This window comes from Zophobas morio, unplaced genomic scaffold, assembly GCF_036711695.1.
Source record: "Zophobas morio isolate AGI-343-1 ecotype UQ-CSIRO unplaced genomic scaffold, CSIRO_AGI_Zmor_V1 ptg000058l, whole genome shotgun sequence".
NCBI classification, from domain to species: Eukaryota; Metazoa; Arthropoda; class Insecta; order Coleoptera; family Tenebrionidae; genus Zophobas; species Zophobas morio.
In genome coordinates this window covers 7,825,496-7,840,675 of record NW_026972163.1, presented here as the reverse complement: position 1 = coordinate 7,840,675, position 15,180 = coordinate 7,825,496, and the positions used below count along the sequence as shown (strand labels likewise).

At 35.8% G+C, this 15,180-nt stretch overlaps 1 protein-coding gene across 7 annotated transcripts in view; it reads left to right on the top strand.

Annotated features, from left to right (window-relative positions):
• The first annotated feature begins 7,281 nt into the window (after positions 1 to 7,281).
• Positions 7,282 to 15,180, top strand: part of LOC135143098 (uncharacterized protein) — a 342,333-nt gene continuing 334,434 nt past the window's right edge. For 4 of the 7 annotated variants that reach the window (XM_064074954.1, XM_064074953.1, XM_064074957.1 and 1 more), the window contains exon 1: positions 7,284 to 7,633. The gene's annotated coding sequence lies outside the window, so the exon portion shown is untranslated. Of the gene's footprint in view, positions 7,634 to 15,180 lie in introns of all 7 variants that reach the window. The other 3 variants (XM_064074955.1, XM_064074958.1, XM_064074952.1) reach the window with 3 other exon arrangements.

Genomic DNA, 15,180 nt, shown 5'->3' with positions numbered 1-15,180 from the left:
ATCACACACCTTCACTTAAACCCGGCACCTCAAACGAAAATATTAATTTCCGATTTACCGCTTAAAACACACGGATGTATTTTGGGTGACGAGAAATTCAGACCAAAACAGCGTTCTGTATTTTTATTTTTATTATGTATTTTTAAACTCAAATCGCCAAAAAAAAGCACCCTGATACACAGAAAAGATATGAAAGAAGCTATTCACGTGTTTATTTTCTAGATAAATACCCACACTTTTAAATAAAATGCGAAAATGTTAACATTGTCACTTATGGAGTTTCACGGCGCTTGTCAAACGCTGAGTTCCCGCCACAGCGTGACGTCACGTGTTATTGGCTAATTTTAGAAGTGATTGTGGATGGTAATCTTTTTTAAATACCACCGCCTTATGAAAAAATCTGAAAACGGAGCTCGTTTTTTATGCCTGCATGTAGCGTAACCACTGGCGTAACCTTTAGGAGAATTAAAAAAAATGTCTCCCAGTCAAACAAACTCATTTTCTCCGAAAAAAAAAATGAGAATGGGATTTGGACTTACACCAGGGAATCTGAGTAAATTAGCAGTACAAAATTATAACCACTCGGCCTTGTACATTGCAGTAGCCATAAGTAGTTATATAGTGGGGCCTCTAAATCAGGTCAAATGAGGTCAAACTGGTCTAGCAGCCCCACTACTTTTTATCGATCGTTCATTGACCTCTGAGATCGGTCATCGTCTGACCTTGGTCGAGGTGATCGTCTTGTCCTCAGTTGATCTGACCTCGGCCGAGGTCGTGAAAGCGATCCCTTGGTTCGGGTAGGGTCGTGCTCGGCACGTGTCCGGGAGGGTTGTAGCGTTTGTCATCGTCCTGTCCTCGGTTGATCTGAGCCCTATTTCCGCTACAGCGACCTTTTCGGTCGGCACGTGCCTGCTGTTGACTTGACGGTTTAATGACGCCTCAGGTCGTGTTTTGTTCTCTAACATGACTATCCTGTCATATAGTTTAGTAGGAAAATATATACTTATAAACAAATCAGGTTGGTCGAGTGAACTAAGGCGTTAGATTTAAGCTCTGATTCTCGAAAGGGAGCGTGGGTTCGAATTCCACACTTGACAGTTTTTTTTTGCGTTTAAATAAAACACATTGTAATGTTATGTTAATTATTGAGAAAATATAGAATACAGCCATTTGTAAACATTTTTAGCATTATTTAATGAACAGGAACATGTTTTACGCGTATGTCATGTCATTTGATTAAATTTAAACAGCAATTACAACACACAATTTTGAGGTGACGTCATCGCACTGACTAGACAATTTATGATCGGTTTTTACGTGCTACACTATGTTCCTAAAGTACCTATAAAATGTAATACAAATTATTAGTTTTGGAGGTTATCTGTCTAATACGAATGGACACAGAGGACAGACTGACGGCAACGGGGACCTATGTTTTCGCACTCTAGGGGTCATGACATGTTGATACCTAGTTAAAGATAGGAGGCCCTAAGTAAAAAGTTTCGACAGCTTTTTGTTGATAGACCATCATGAGTTTGGGGTTATAGCTCTTTTTTCTGTGGTCGCTGGAGGAAAGGAAGAGCGCCACCACGACAGTGACAAGGTAGGACGGGGGGTCGTGAACCACGGCTCTTGAACGTAAAAATAAGAGTAAAATAAAAATTAAGCGCAGTGTGTTGAAACACAAAAAAGTGTATATCAGTAAGCATACCTGCTGAAGGTCGTGGTCAAACTAAACAAATATTCAAATAAGTATTAAGTTATGTTACAAAACGGAGGCAACTAGTGACTGTGACGTTGGTGCACGACGTTAAGTCAGGGCTATGAAACTATGAAAGTGTCAGCTGTTTCCATAAGAAATACATGGGGAGCTTACGGAACGACATAAAGAGGTCACTAGCGTTTCTAAAGGTGCTCCGACCTTGAAGAACATAGTTTCTTTTTCATTTTAAGGTTTTCGGTGAAAAACAAACGTAAAATTTATTTTAACAAAGTAATATATATATACTTACGCTACATGTAAAAAATACTAGAAAATTACAGGCTAAAGAGGTCAACAAACTGCAGGTTAAACGAAATAGTTTACTTTTCGATGTGTGCGTGTTTGAGCGGTCCAAGATTTATTTTTAAATTTTAGTGTGTAAAAAATTCTAACTCTAATAAAAACTGAAACGAGGTAATCAAGAGGAAAATCTTTGCAGGGGTGGTGGAATGGTATTTTTGTATGGTTCGTTTTTTAGCCGCAAACCAGTTAACGACTACGGTGCATAAATTGGGAAAAACTCACAAAATGTATTACCCATCGGAGTATAAACTGCAAAATGTTTAGGTGGCATCATTAAATCGCCAAAAATCACATCTTCATTGAAGACTTTAAAATGTCACACAATTAAAACAGGATGTACCACTTCGTAAGAATGTGCAAAGTTCACACAAACTTCGCAGAAGTGGTGGTGTAAGAATTTTCGTATTAATGAGTATCCACAAACATACCATAAACAGTTGTGTTCTTTCAAGGTGAGTTTCCGGTAACTCACATCAATTAATGATTGTTGAAGAGGCCGGAATATGGGGAAGATGTGTTGTGGAAGTTTGTTTAAAAGAACACTGTGGTGACCGAATTTAAATCAAAGTTTTCGCGCTGAAATTAATTGACAGCGGCGCGAAATCACAATTGAATAATTTGAATTTGACAAAAACATTCAATCACGAAAAAGGGAATCGTTAAACATAGGCAACCAAATAGACATGTCTGGGTTAATGCATGACCATTGAGTCAGATGGCAGCACGTAGCGCTAGGGTGATTTCAGTTAGAGGGTTGGTAGAGGGAAGCTGCATGGCGTAGAATGATTTCATTATGAATGTGGCTGTGAGAGTGTAACAACGTGGTAAGCGCTAGGTTTAAATTAGTTCGTTTGGTAGTTAATAAAACGGGAGGAAGCCTTCGTTTGACGACAATCAAACGTATTTTTCATAATGATACAGTTGTCCCCAACCCGCGCGGTTAATTCTTGCGCCCTTTTAATCGAAAATTGCAGACTTCCGGTCGGCGCGAGAAACACGTGCTGTAAATTTTGTTTCATTGTTTGTAAATTCACCAATTAAGCTAGTTTTTCTTAATACTCAGCTAGAGCAAACACAATTCAACAATCAGGATTATTTAAATAAACCATTTGCTAGAAGATTTCATGAAATTCACTTAGTCAGGAAAAACACCTTATGTTTAATTACGAATAGGTCTCTGGATGCATATACGTAAGTGTTACATTATAACACTTCTAAATTCTTCACACAAGATTGCTAATAGTTCATTTACGGCAGTTAAACAAGTTCATTATACTGCGAACTGGCTGGAGGGGTTTAAAATGTTTTCTTCCCTTAGGCGCTTATCATCGTTATCATGATTAATTCATCGGGGCATGCTTCTCAACGCCAGATTGATTAATTAATCAAGGCATGCCCCCCCAACGCTACAGAAAATTTACATCACCGAGACGCTTTTTCCTCGCAACGATTTTGGAATTTACATCACCGAGACGCTTTTTCCTCGCAACGATTTTGGAATTTACATCACCGAGACGCTTTTTCCTCGCAACGATTTTGAAACTTACATCCCCTAGACGCTTTTTCCTCGGAGCGATGATTGGATATTTTTGTGTTTGTTTATTATGTGTTTTGTTGGGGTAACCAGTTCGTAGTATTTTCAACTCTCAAAGTAAATTATTTTTGAAGTAACCAATCACTTAGATCATGATATAATTTGGCATAATGTAAACTCTTTGTTTGAACCGTTGATAAAGTGTGGCAATTATTAATCTCCTGTAAATTTTGTTAACTCTGCAAATTTTCACCTCATACAATATTTCTTTAATCTCACAATTTTAACCTCAGTAATTTTATTTGTTGTATAATTTTAATGGAACGTAAATTTCATGTTCTACAGTTTTATCCTCACATAATATTTCTATTTGTACAAGTTTATTTTATCACCTGATGTCCAACTTTAATCTCACATAAGAATTATTTGTTGTTTAAAATTTCACAAGATTGTATGGCGAATTTAAATGTTTATTGCTCTTTGAAACTTTAACACTTGTTCAGTTGTTGTTAATATCAGAGTTATAAGAGATTGAATATTTTAAAATGGAATGGAGGTTAAATAACACATAACTCGTAGTGTACGTGGGGCGCGCGACTCCTTCTCAAACTGACGGATTGATCGCATCACCTGCACAAGTCCGCGGGTTTGTATAGCGTCAGGGGGCGATCGCGGGTTTTTAACGCTGCCGGTTTCGTGTAGCCGGGACCCAACTACGGATCTGCGATCGTAACCGCCTCGTTTAGCAGGGCACGTTCGTAATGGAGATGTGCGTGTGAGCAGGCTTTGGTGTAGATAGAATCACCGTCGTGGGGGGAGAACAGTGACGATCAGGAGTCCCAACCTCTACTCGCGCTACACCGCCCCCTCTGGGTATCTTGTTGTGCTCGTAAATGAAATTGATATATATTTTGTTCGATCGCCACACGCCTGTAATAACTTGTGTATTTGCATCCAATTACTTGATTCAGCTTTTGCTTTGTTTTATTAAATTTGTGATATTCAAATATTTGCATTGATCCCAAACAGATGTATAGAATTTTCCGGTTGTTCGTTTTTCATATGTGTATGTCTGTCAATTCGCGAGTGTTTTTCTTTCATATATCTTAAGGTGTTTGAAATGTAATATGTCCGGGAATAAAACAAAAAGGAGTAAATCTTCGCAGCGTCTTTCCTCCGGTGAGGGGGTGCCGTATTCACCCCTCCAAAACAATTTTGTCTATTATTTCTTGCGCTCTCAACTCACATGCAGTATATGCTCACTTGTATGAAAGAACGTCTTCCCGCCATTTTTCAAAAACAAAAAAAAATACACAACGTAGGTTCTCATTTGTTAGACGATCACAGCCAAGGCCAAACTTTGAATTTTTGAATTTTTCGCGGGCCTTTCAAACTTTTTCAAGGTCAATTTAAAGGCGGGAAGTTTGGGTTATCACAAACACCTTAGCAAATTTTTCATTTCAAATAAAATAGTGTTTCAGAGTTGGTTCTTGCACTTGTGTTGAAATAATCTGTAGTAAATAGTTTCCGAAACGTTCTTTGGAATTCTATTGGTGTGGGATTTATACAATTCCCAAATTGAGCTTGCGAGCGAGGCCAATAAATAGGGCAAGTCAACAAAGCCTAATTATGTACGAGTAAGATACAAAGCTTTATGTTCGATTGCACTGAAGAAAATTGGCCTACAAAAATTACATTCTGCATCGAAAATTGTGATGCTTTCAAAGTATGCTGTTTTTGTTGCTATGGTCACGCTACAAACTTTATTTGGGAAGCGGCCGTTTTACTTTATCATTACGGACTAGTCCATAAAGAGCCACTTTATGGACGCTAAACGATACCAGAAAACATTTATTATTATGCAATCGAACATAAAAATGTTTTGCTTGAATATATTAATAATTTATAAGAAAGAAACAAATGGACAATGTCACTAGTACATGCCAACCATTTTTATTTTTGTGTATAATTATAGGATTATATGAATCACATACGAATGCTACGAAATATTTGAATCTTCGTGTTTCCCGGGAACGGGTTCCCAAGGTCACACCCGATCCGCAAATATTGCTGAAGTTTCGTTACTGATCTACTGTGGCAAGACTCCCTGCTGTGTAAAACTCAACCATTTATCGAAACGAATCCTTAGTAAATATGATTGCCTAGTTTCACTTTATTTTCATTATTCAGTATTTTTTTAAAAAGCAAATATTTTGATAAATATAAATTTTAAACAAAGATGACCGAGTCTTCCCCACAGAGCTCAATGTTGTCTTTGCACTGCTATAAAAGTTGAAGCGAAAAATGCTCCCTCCTCGTCTAAAAATGCAATTTCCTTCGAAGAATGAACGATTAATTAAACACTAAACAATCACTTATTTTAAAAAATATTGTGTTTCCCCAGAGATTTAGACATAATCTATCAATTGAAATGTCGATTTTTTTCAAAGTTGAAATTATGCTCGTAAAATGAACTTCTATTTAGCTCATTTTTCGGTCTGCTACTGGGTACCCTTAACTGTTTAAATAAGTATATATTGCACTATAGCACAAAAAGTTAAAATACACGAAGAACAATACTAAACATTCAAAGTAAAATACGAATTTGCAACACAAAACCTGTAAAACGACGTTCGCCCATGTTGCCGAGTACTCAGTTCCCTGGATGTGACGTCACACACCAGCTGTTCGAAGCGCGCTAAAATTAATTTGAATTCCCAATACTTACTTATTCAATATCTTTGCTGTACTCTTTTTATTGGCAGGGGGTTTTTAATGTACATAGGGCGCTTCACGCCCCGTACCCCATTACAATCGTACTCCTAAGCGTGGAATTTCTTGTCCCAATTTAGTTACTGGAATTTGTGCGAGTGCGACTTAACATACGTGTATATTTGGTTGCCTACACTTGGCGCAGCTAATAGATGGGAACACCAAATATTTTTTTGACACGAAGAAGTATTTGCACGATATTTAAATGTGAGGAACGTGATCAAGAGGTGCTGTAGAAGAGTTTTGTGCAGTTTGTGTAAAAAAAATCGCATGCTGCGTTTTGTAAAATTTCACCGAAATTGCTCAAAGTGACAGTACGATTTGATCGTTATTTACGTACCTTGTGCATTAGAGTAAATGTAGATGTTTAAATCACTTAATTTGGTGTGCCACACATCCCATTTGTGTCTGCCTACCTAAATAATTGCATTTTTTCCCTGAAAGAATGAGAGATCATGAATCCGTGATCTTGATGTAACTTAATTTTTTTCATGTTTATTAGCAAGCACTATTTTACAGCGTCACATCTCTTTGATATGTAATTAGCATTTGCAGATAATCTGTCGAACACATCTCTGCAACTATTAGTTTCGCACTTGACCGCTCTGGCAGACTCTAGCTGTTCTCTGTATAGCATCGAGTATTCGAGTGTTTTGCACCGTGCCACAACACTGATGCTAGAGTAAATGATCATGGTGTACGTTACGCGCCTGCGTCCGTTGTGGCTGTTGCGAGGGTTATCTTTAGAGTGCTTCGTACAATCTTGCGAAAAAGTGTTGAACCAAATTTTTTATTTTTAATTGTTTTAGTGTAGCAATAAACTTGATTTAAATAAACTACAATTCTACGAATATTTTTAACACTGCTGTTTTCATTTTGTAATTTATCTTATGGTAACTAACGAGAGACGGAAATATTTTAACATCAGGAAGTTGAAAATTCTTTAACTTTTAATTTCGTGTGTATATTTTGAAGTTGCGGTTGGTAGTTAGTCCCCCGTGAACCCGAAATTTCAGGACGTGTGTAGGGCTGGTGTTCGTGAATTTGACATTTTTCAATTAAAAGTAATTATTGGGGAGAGTGAGCAATTGTTGCAGTCCTTATCATCATGTTATCACAGTGTTTTAGTATTTGTGCTGATAAATATAAACATTAACAGTTTTCTAGTGTTTTTTTATGGAAAGGATACAATAATTGGGCACCGTTTTTTAACGACAAAAATACTGGAATACCATGATAGTTTAAAATAAAAAATCAACTGGGTAAGTTATTATGTGCATTTCATCTAATGTTGTTACGAATAATGATTCATGGGATGGTATTTTCCTTAAGACAGCTAAGTGGATTCATTAATGCACATTACGTAGTGCAGTTCAAATACAATTTGAATTATGTGGATTAATGTTTCCATTATTTAAATATTGAATGTGATACATAGCAGTAATATTGTTATCTTGTTTGAAAGTACCTGATAAGAATGTGGGTGTTGTCTGGTTATGATTTCAGAAATTAGGTAAAGCTTTTCTATAATGATTTAAAAGACCTGCTTCAATCTGAATTCGTGTTATCATTTCCTTCTTGTATTTGACGCCACAATAATCAAATCTCGAACAGAGTAGAATAAATATTGTTTACTCTAGGTTTTTAAAGAACTTCCTACTTAAGGCTCCTGCACACAGTCATTAAATGATGCCAAAATAAGGCAAACGCCATCCCATTTTGCGCCTTCATTTTAACAGTTGAAGAGCAGGGCGATACATGTGCGTGATCATGACATAAAAATCTTTAAAGAAGAATCTTGTATTTTTTAAAAAACGTAGCGGTTTTTAAAATAAAAAATAAAGTGCGTAAAACCCGAGCGGATTTTTAGCGAAAACTATAACTCGGTGTGCTTTTAGAAAATATCGAGGTGTTAGAGAATTGTTTTCTACTTTAGGCACCATTTTTCGTTTTCTGTTAAAGTTTTACTTCTTTTAGTTATTGTAAAAAAATTGCAATGCATTTGGGGCAAATTTTGGTAAGTTAGACAACCCAAAATATTAGCTGAGGCGGTAAGCTGTAATTTATGGCCCACACAATAGAGCACCTTTTAAATACCTTTGAAGTATCTGACAGTAGCATTAAGAAGGATAAATGCCAGTAAAATTTTTACAGAAATATGATGACATTTTTTCGTTCTCTTGTTTTGATTTGATTCCCTCTTTAAATTAAATGAATGATATTAATTAAATGGAATTTTATTATTGGAATACATTTAGTCAAGCCATGTTAGGGATATAGGATGTGTCTATAACAATATGTGCAGTAAAGCAAATAAAATTGCAACTATAAATTACTACAATTCCTAAGAGGGGAGTACTTACAAGGCACAGATGGAAAAAAATTCCAAGCAGCAAATATAAATGTAGGTAAGTACTGTAATATGTAAATGATAATAAATAGTATGGATAATGAAAACGAAGCAATTAAGAAAATCATATTAATAATAATAAAATAAAAATAATAAGATAAAAGCATAGACCCCTGCAACGCAGAAAATTCGACATTTTTATTATTCTAGATAAACAAATGTGATTAAGTTTAATTATCAGATTGATGGCGTTGATCTAACACGTGTAGATTCATTTATAGTCTTTGCCATTTCTATTGAAACACCACTTGTTAAGCGTAAATTTGGCAACGTTCATATTCAGATAATTTTCTAACTAAAAGCCGTTGTCAATCAACCAAAAGCTGTTACCAATTGCTAAATTTTAAGCAAAATCAACAGGTGGTGTTTCAATAGAAATGGCAAAGACAGTAAAGATTTAGGGGTTGTGTTTGATGAAAATTTTCATTTTGTACAACATATTAATGAAACAATTTCTAAAGCCTACGCTACTTATGGTTTTATTTATCGGAATTGCAGATAATTCTCGGATCCCTCGTTACTGCTGCTTTTATTTAGTACCCTAGTTAGATCTAGATTAGAATATGCCGCGATTATATGGTTTCCAATTTATAATATACATATTTTGCACCTGGAAGCAGTACAGCGTAGATTTTTCAAGTTTTTGTCTTTTCTCGTGGACGGTGAGTACCCACCTAGAGGGTTTGATCACAACACGTTATTAAATAAATTTAATTTAAACTCCTTATTTATTAGACGCATAATAATTGTTCTTAAGTTTCTTTATAATATTGTCATTTACAAAATTGATTGCATCTTTCTATTAAGCAAGCTTTCGTTCTTAGTCCCTCGTCTTAATACTAGGCATTGATTAAGCTTTTATTGTACTCAACCTAAATCTAACGTGTTAGTAAAATCACCTATTGCACTTATGTGTAAATATTATAACAATATTGCGTTTCATTGTGATCTATTTGCAGATTCTTTTAATGTTATTTCTGAGCATGCAATTGTTACTTTTCAAAATTAAATGTTTTAGTTATAGGTTAATTTGGTCTTAGGCGTTTGTCTTAACATTTAATCTTTAAGTTTTTTTTTATTGTTCCCATGTAAGTTCTTTTAACACGAATATCTTTGATTTCCTGTAATTGGGTGTTTTACCTGTAGGAATAAATTCTATTATTATTATTATTATTAATTATATTAATATTAACATTTTATACTTAATGCTGATTTCGACTCCACCACGAGTCAATAATTTCTGGTAGCATGGCATTTAAATAAAATTTTTCTAATACATTTACCATATGTTTATTCCAGAAGTAATCATCTCTTTCAATCAAAAAATATTCTAAATCTACGTAAGTGTAGGTGATAAAATAACATTATTTTCTTTTAGTTATATGCAGTGGACCCTGTTATACCATTTATTGAACAATAATGAATGATTTTATTTTTAATAGCTTCTTTAATATTTTTATTGCAAGCCCCATATGAACATTTAATATCTGCAATTGAATTACAATTTATTAACTCATCTGGTGAAGCTCCTAAAAATTTCTTTTCGTTATCTATAAATAGACCACATGAGATAACTTTCAAATTTGTTAGAGCTTCAAATTTTTCTTTGGCCTTTTCTTCATTGTCAACACCAAATTATATAGACTTGGGCAATTTTTTCATTAAAGTTTTATCGGAATGCACAATACTTTTAACGGTATTTGCGGTGTTAATTCCGTCTTTCATTTTGTCCTTTCTTTACCCCATTCACTACACATTCGCTGACCACAAGTAGTTTTTTCAATAACGTTTACGTTACTCTGTGACAGCTTTATTAATAAACCCGATTTTTTTCTTTCATACACTTCAGGTAATATATCTGCAGTTTTCGTTTGTTGTCTACGATATTATTTTTTCCGGAATCCGCACTTCGGATACGCAACTTTTTAACAGAGGTTTTAGTCTTATTAATCGTTTTTATTTTTTTCAATTTTTTTTCCGCAAACGCCTTCGTATACTAACATTGGCCTGCCCAAAAATTTGTTTGAATAACGGAATTAGGAACGTACCCTTATTATTATAACTTATTGCCGCAGCAAAGCATCGCCCTTGATACGATCCTCGTGCAGAAAAACTTATTCTTTTTCCTCCAATTTATATATTAACGACAGAATTGTAGCATTCCTCAGCATTGTTGTCAATATCAAAAAATAAACTAGGCGACAAATTTGCAACTCTATTTAAAACTTGTTTGTAAGGTTCGTATAAAAGACCATTTGCGAAAGTAGAAAATAAAATATCATTTGACTGTCCACTTTTATAACAAAAATATCTTGCACATTGTTTGTGATTGCCAAATATATGCTGGAAAAAAAAGGAAGAGGCTCATTTTTGCGAAATTTGATAGTACTTATAATAGCTGTTCTAAATTTTAGAATACTATTTTTAAGAACATTTTTAATAGTGATATCTGCTTTCCTTGTTTTAACTATTTCTCTAATTTTGGAACAATAATTACGAAGTATGTGATTTCTACATTCAACTTTTTCTATAAAATAATGTGCACCATATCGTTTTGCAGCTCGAACTTTTTTTAATACGCTACTATCCTGGTCGCCTATAATTCTCCTATAACGTAAATTGTAAAGTTCCTCAGAGTTCTAAATCCCTCTAAGATACTTGAAGCTTCCATGGACGTCGGTCTAGGACAATTCGGCGCGGCCGACTTGGCGCGAAACATTTTGGCGCAGGGACACTTTAGCGCAAGCCATCTAGGCGCGGATCAACTCGCATCAAGGAAAAAATATATAAATTGCAGCCGTTGCTAACAACCCAACTTTTTATAGTCACCATCGCGTGGAGGGGCAAGGTCAACTTTTGAATGGACACACGGGCACTTCGCGCCCTGCACCCCATTACAAACATACTCCTAAACGTGAAAGTTCTTGCTCCGTGGATCATTTAGTTATTGGAATTTGTGCAAATGAAATTGCGTGCGTATTTAGTTGCCTACACTTGGCGTAACTAATAGGGTGCCAACCAACAATAAATATATTTTATATTATACACCGACCTACTCGCGTCAAGATGGCTCGCGCCAAGATGGCTTGCGCCAAAGTATCTTTGCGCCAAATAGTCCCATTCCGGGTAATATATGGGACGCAATCATTATCTACCTCCCTCGCGTGCACTGCTAATCGGTACTCTTCTTTACCTGCTTTTTTGGTTTGTTCTTCGAAAAATGCTTCGAAGGTGTTTAGAACCCTAGCCTCGGCTTTACGATATGTCGCCTGGGATATTTGAGGGATATCTAGAGGTGAACAAAATTCTGAAATTTGAGAATAACCTACGCCCGTTGATATAGCTCCACAAATAGCTGCATAATTGACTTTGTATATGAGATTTTCAGGTTCAGTACAAAAATTACCGAATATTCCGTACATATTACATTTGTAGTAGAAAACAATTTTTAAACCATAACAATTTTCATGAGTTATTTCAATATTATCTAAAGTGCAACCCAACATATTATGACTGATTGATTTCAATGTTGTTAATAAGTGACCTATGTCAACAATTCTACGTCCACAGTACAAATTTCTCGACGTATCATGACCTCCAGAGTACGAAAAAAATGGTCTCCCGGTTCCGTATGTCTGTCTGTCTGTCTGTCTGGTGTCTGTATCCATTTTTTATTAGACAAGTGTTCTCCGAAACTACTGGATCGATTATTGCCATATGTTATACAGGGTGCCGCATCCAAGTCTGGATATAGGGAATTAACATGGGAATTGGTTTTTATTTTATAATATCTCCCCAGACCACTTTAAGCTATTATTGAGTGATGCCTTTGTAGAGTTCGAAGAGGGCTATCGGCCAGTATTTTTTTCAAATCGTTGCATCGCGCTCATTCACTGTAAAAAGGTTTTAAAAATCGTCTTTCGAAATTCGCGCCCGATCCGATTTGTCACGAAATGTTCCGTCGCACCGTCGAAGTTCGGCGATCCCGTCTTTGTAATAACCATGCAAAATTCAAATGTCAAAGTGAAATTAGAAATTATTCTCAGAAATCAACGAACAACTCAAACTGAATTATTTTATCCAGTGTGATGATTATTGTAGGTCAGTTTAAACGGAATAAATGCACAAACTGCACAAAATATTTTATTAGGTTATGCTATGTTCTACTGCGATTAGATGAAAAAGCGAGGGCCTGCTTGTTCTTCAACGGTTAATTTAATTAGTAGGTAATTTGGGAAAATTTCACACTTTTTTTTCTAATCACTAAAGATTGGAAGTCAATTGGGTTTACATTAGTTAAGCAGGGATGGAATTTTTGCCACCTGGCAGCATGTTCGTTACAAGAAATTCTTGAGAGAGAAATGTAGAACGTTGACTCGTCAACATTTTAAAGTATTTTTCTCTATTACGAATGTGTTTTGGGATTCAGAAACTTTTGTGTTACTGTTTTATTTGTTTATTGTGTTAACAACAACAAAAATAAAAATAATATTTCACAAAAGAGAGTTAAACTTATTTTCAAAGGTGATAAAAAGTAAATAAAATCAGGTGGGCACAACGTTTTCTAGGGATCTTAAAGAGATGGGATAGAAGAGTTTCAAAAAGCATCATGACAAAAAATTGAAGCCTGAGGACTACTTCTCACGTAGGGAGTTTTACGAAGGAATGCTTAAGAGAATCCAGGCTGATGGAGAGTTTTTGAGGAACATTTGTTTTACGGACGAATGTTCATTTGGTCTTAACGGAAGTTATAATCGTCAGAACGATTAAATTTGAGCATAACACAACCCTCACGTGGTCCATGACTATCGTTATCAATGGCGTGCAACTGTTAGTGTATGACTGGGTCTTCTAGGACATCATGTCATTGCACCTCTTTTAATCGAATCTAGATTGAATGCTCAGAAGTAGGACAATATGCTAGCTCAGCAAATACTTCCTGGGACTTGAAGGGTGCGGCATCTGCAGCAGGTCTTTTACATCCAGGACCAAATCTCCAGCCATATAGCTCGCATAAATGTTGTTTATTTGAACCAGTATTTTCCCGCAATGTTAAAATGGAAAGTTTGCACCGCCCCATTGGTCTGTGCATTCGCCGGATCTAAATCCCTGAGAATTTTTTCTTTTGAGATTTCTTCACGACTATTTGTATTCAAACAGTACCAGCTATACAAACAGAGACGCGCTGAAACAAGCAGTCCAGCAAATATTGTCTTCAGATTGCAACGCAAATGCTGATCAACACGCGTAGAAGTTTTGAAGATCGGCTTACTTAGTGTACAGCTGCTGAGAGCAGTCTTTTTGAGCAATTCTTGAAAATAGTGCAATACTTCTCCAGATTCGTACAATATTTCATTACTTCGTTCATCAACAATTGTTAACTTTTGTTTTTTGTAGTTATCTAAACGGTTCATTAAAAGGTTCTCTTCAAAAGCGCCAGCTATTTTGATGGTAAATCTTATCATCACGCAATAAGAAAACCGGCCCTCGCTTTTTCATCTGATCGCAGTAGAACATGGCATTTTAATGAGATTTTCGTAATAAAGACTCGACCAGCACCAGCAACATAACCTAATAAAATATTCTGTGCAGCTTGTGCATTTATTCCGTTTAAATTGACCTACAATAATCGACATATTGGATAAAATAATTCAATTTGAGTGGTTCAGTGATTACTGAGTGAGGCAGCGCGAGTACATTCCTAGCTTGAGGGCTCCCAGGACATGTTACAATCCTGCCGATGGGGTTTTGAGGAAGACCAGCTGCTCGAAGTCTTCATCTCGGGCTTTTTGGATACGGTCTGAGTGTAGTTCGAGATGCATACTCTTTTTTCACGTACAGAGAAGGCACGTGAATTAACTTCAAATATCAAAAGGGAAATTAGGACTGGTTTTGATAATGTCGTTAAGTTGGCTGAAAAGAAAGTTAAATCAGATCCGCCACAGTTGTGGTCGTACATCAACACTAAAAAAGGAACATCTAGAATCCCGGGTACAATGGAAAACGGCAACAACGGGGAAAAATTAAAAGACCCACTTGCAATCGTCAATGGTTTTGCTTCACATTTTAGTAGTGTCTTCAGGAAGGACAATACAACCAACCCAAAGTTTGATACTGAGGAAGCTGTCTGTGATAAGGTGGATTGTGATAATAAAATCTGTGATAACCTGCAATATCAAATCTGTGATTCTATCTATGATACGACGACCAACATACCTGTTCTACACAATTTTTCAATTGACGTCGATGATATTTTGAAGGCAGCACGCAAGATAAAAGCCAACTATACAATGGGCATTGATCACATACCCGGGTTTTTTGTGAGGGATTTTATTCCGTGTCTTAGCACTCCACTATGTTATTTGTTTAATTTAATAATGCAGACATTTACATTCCCCG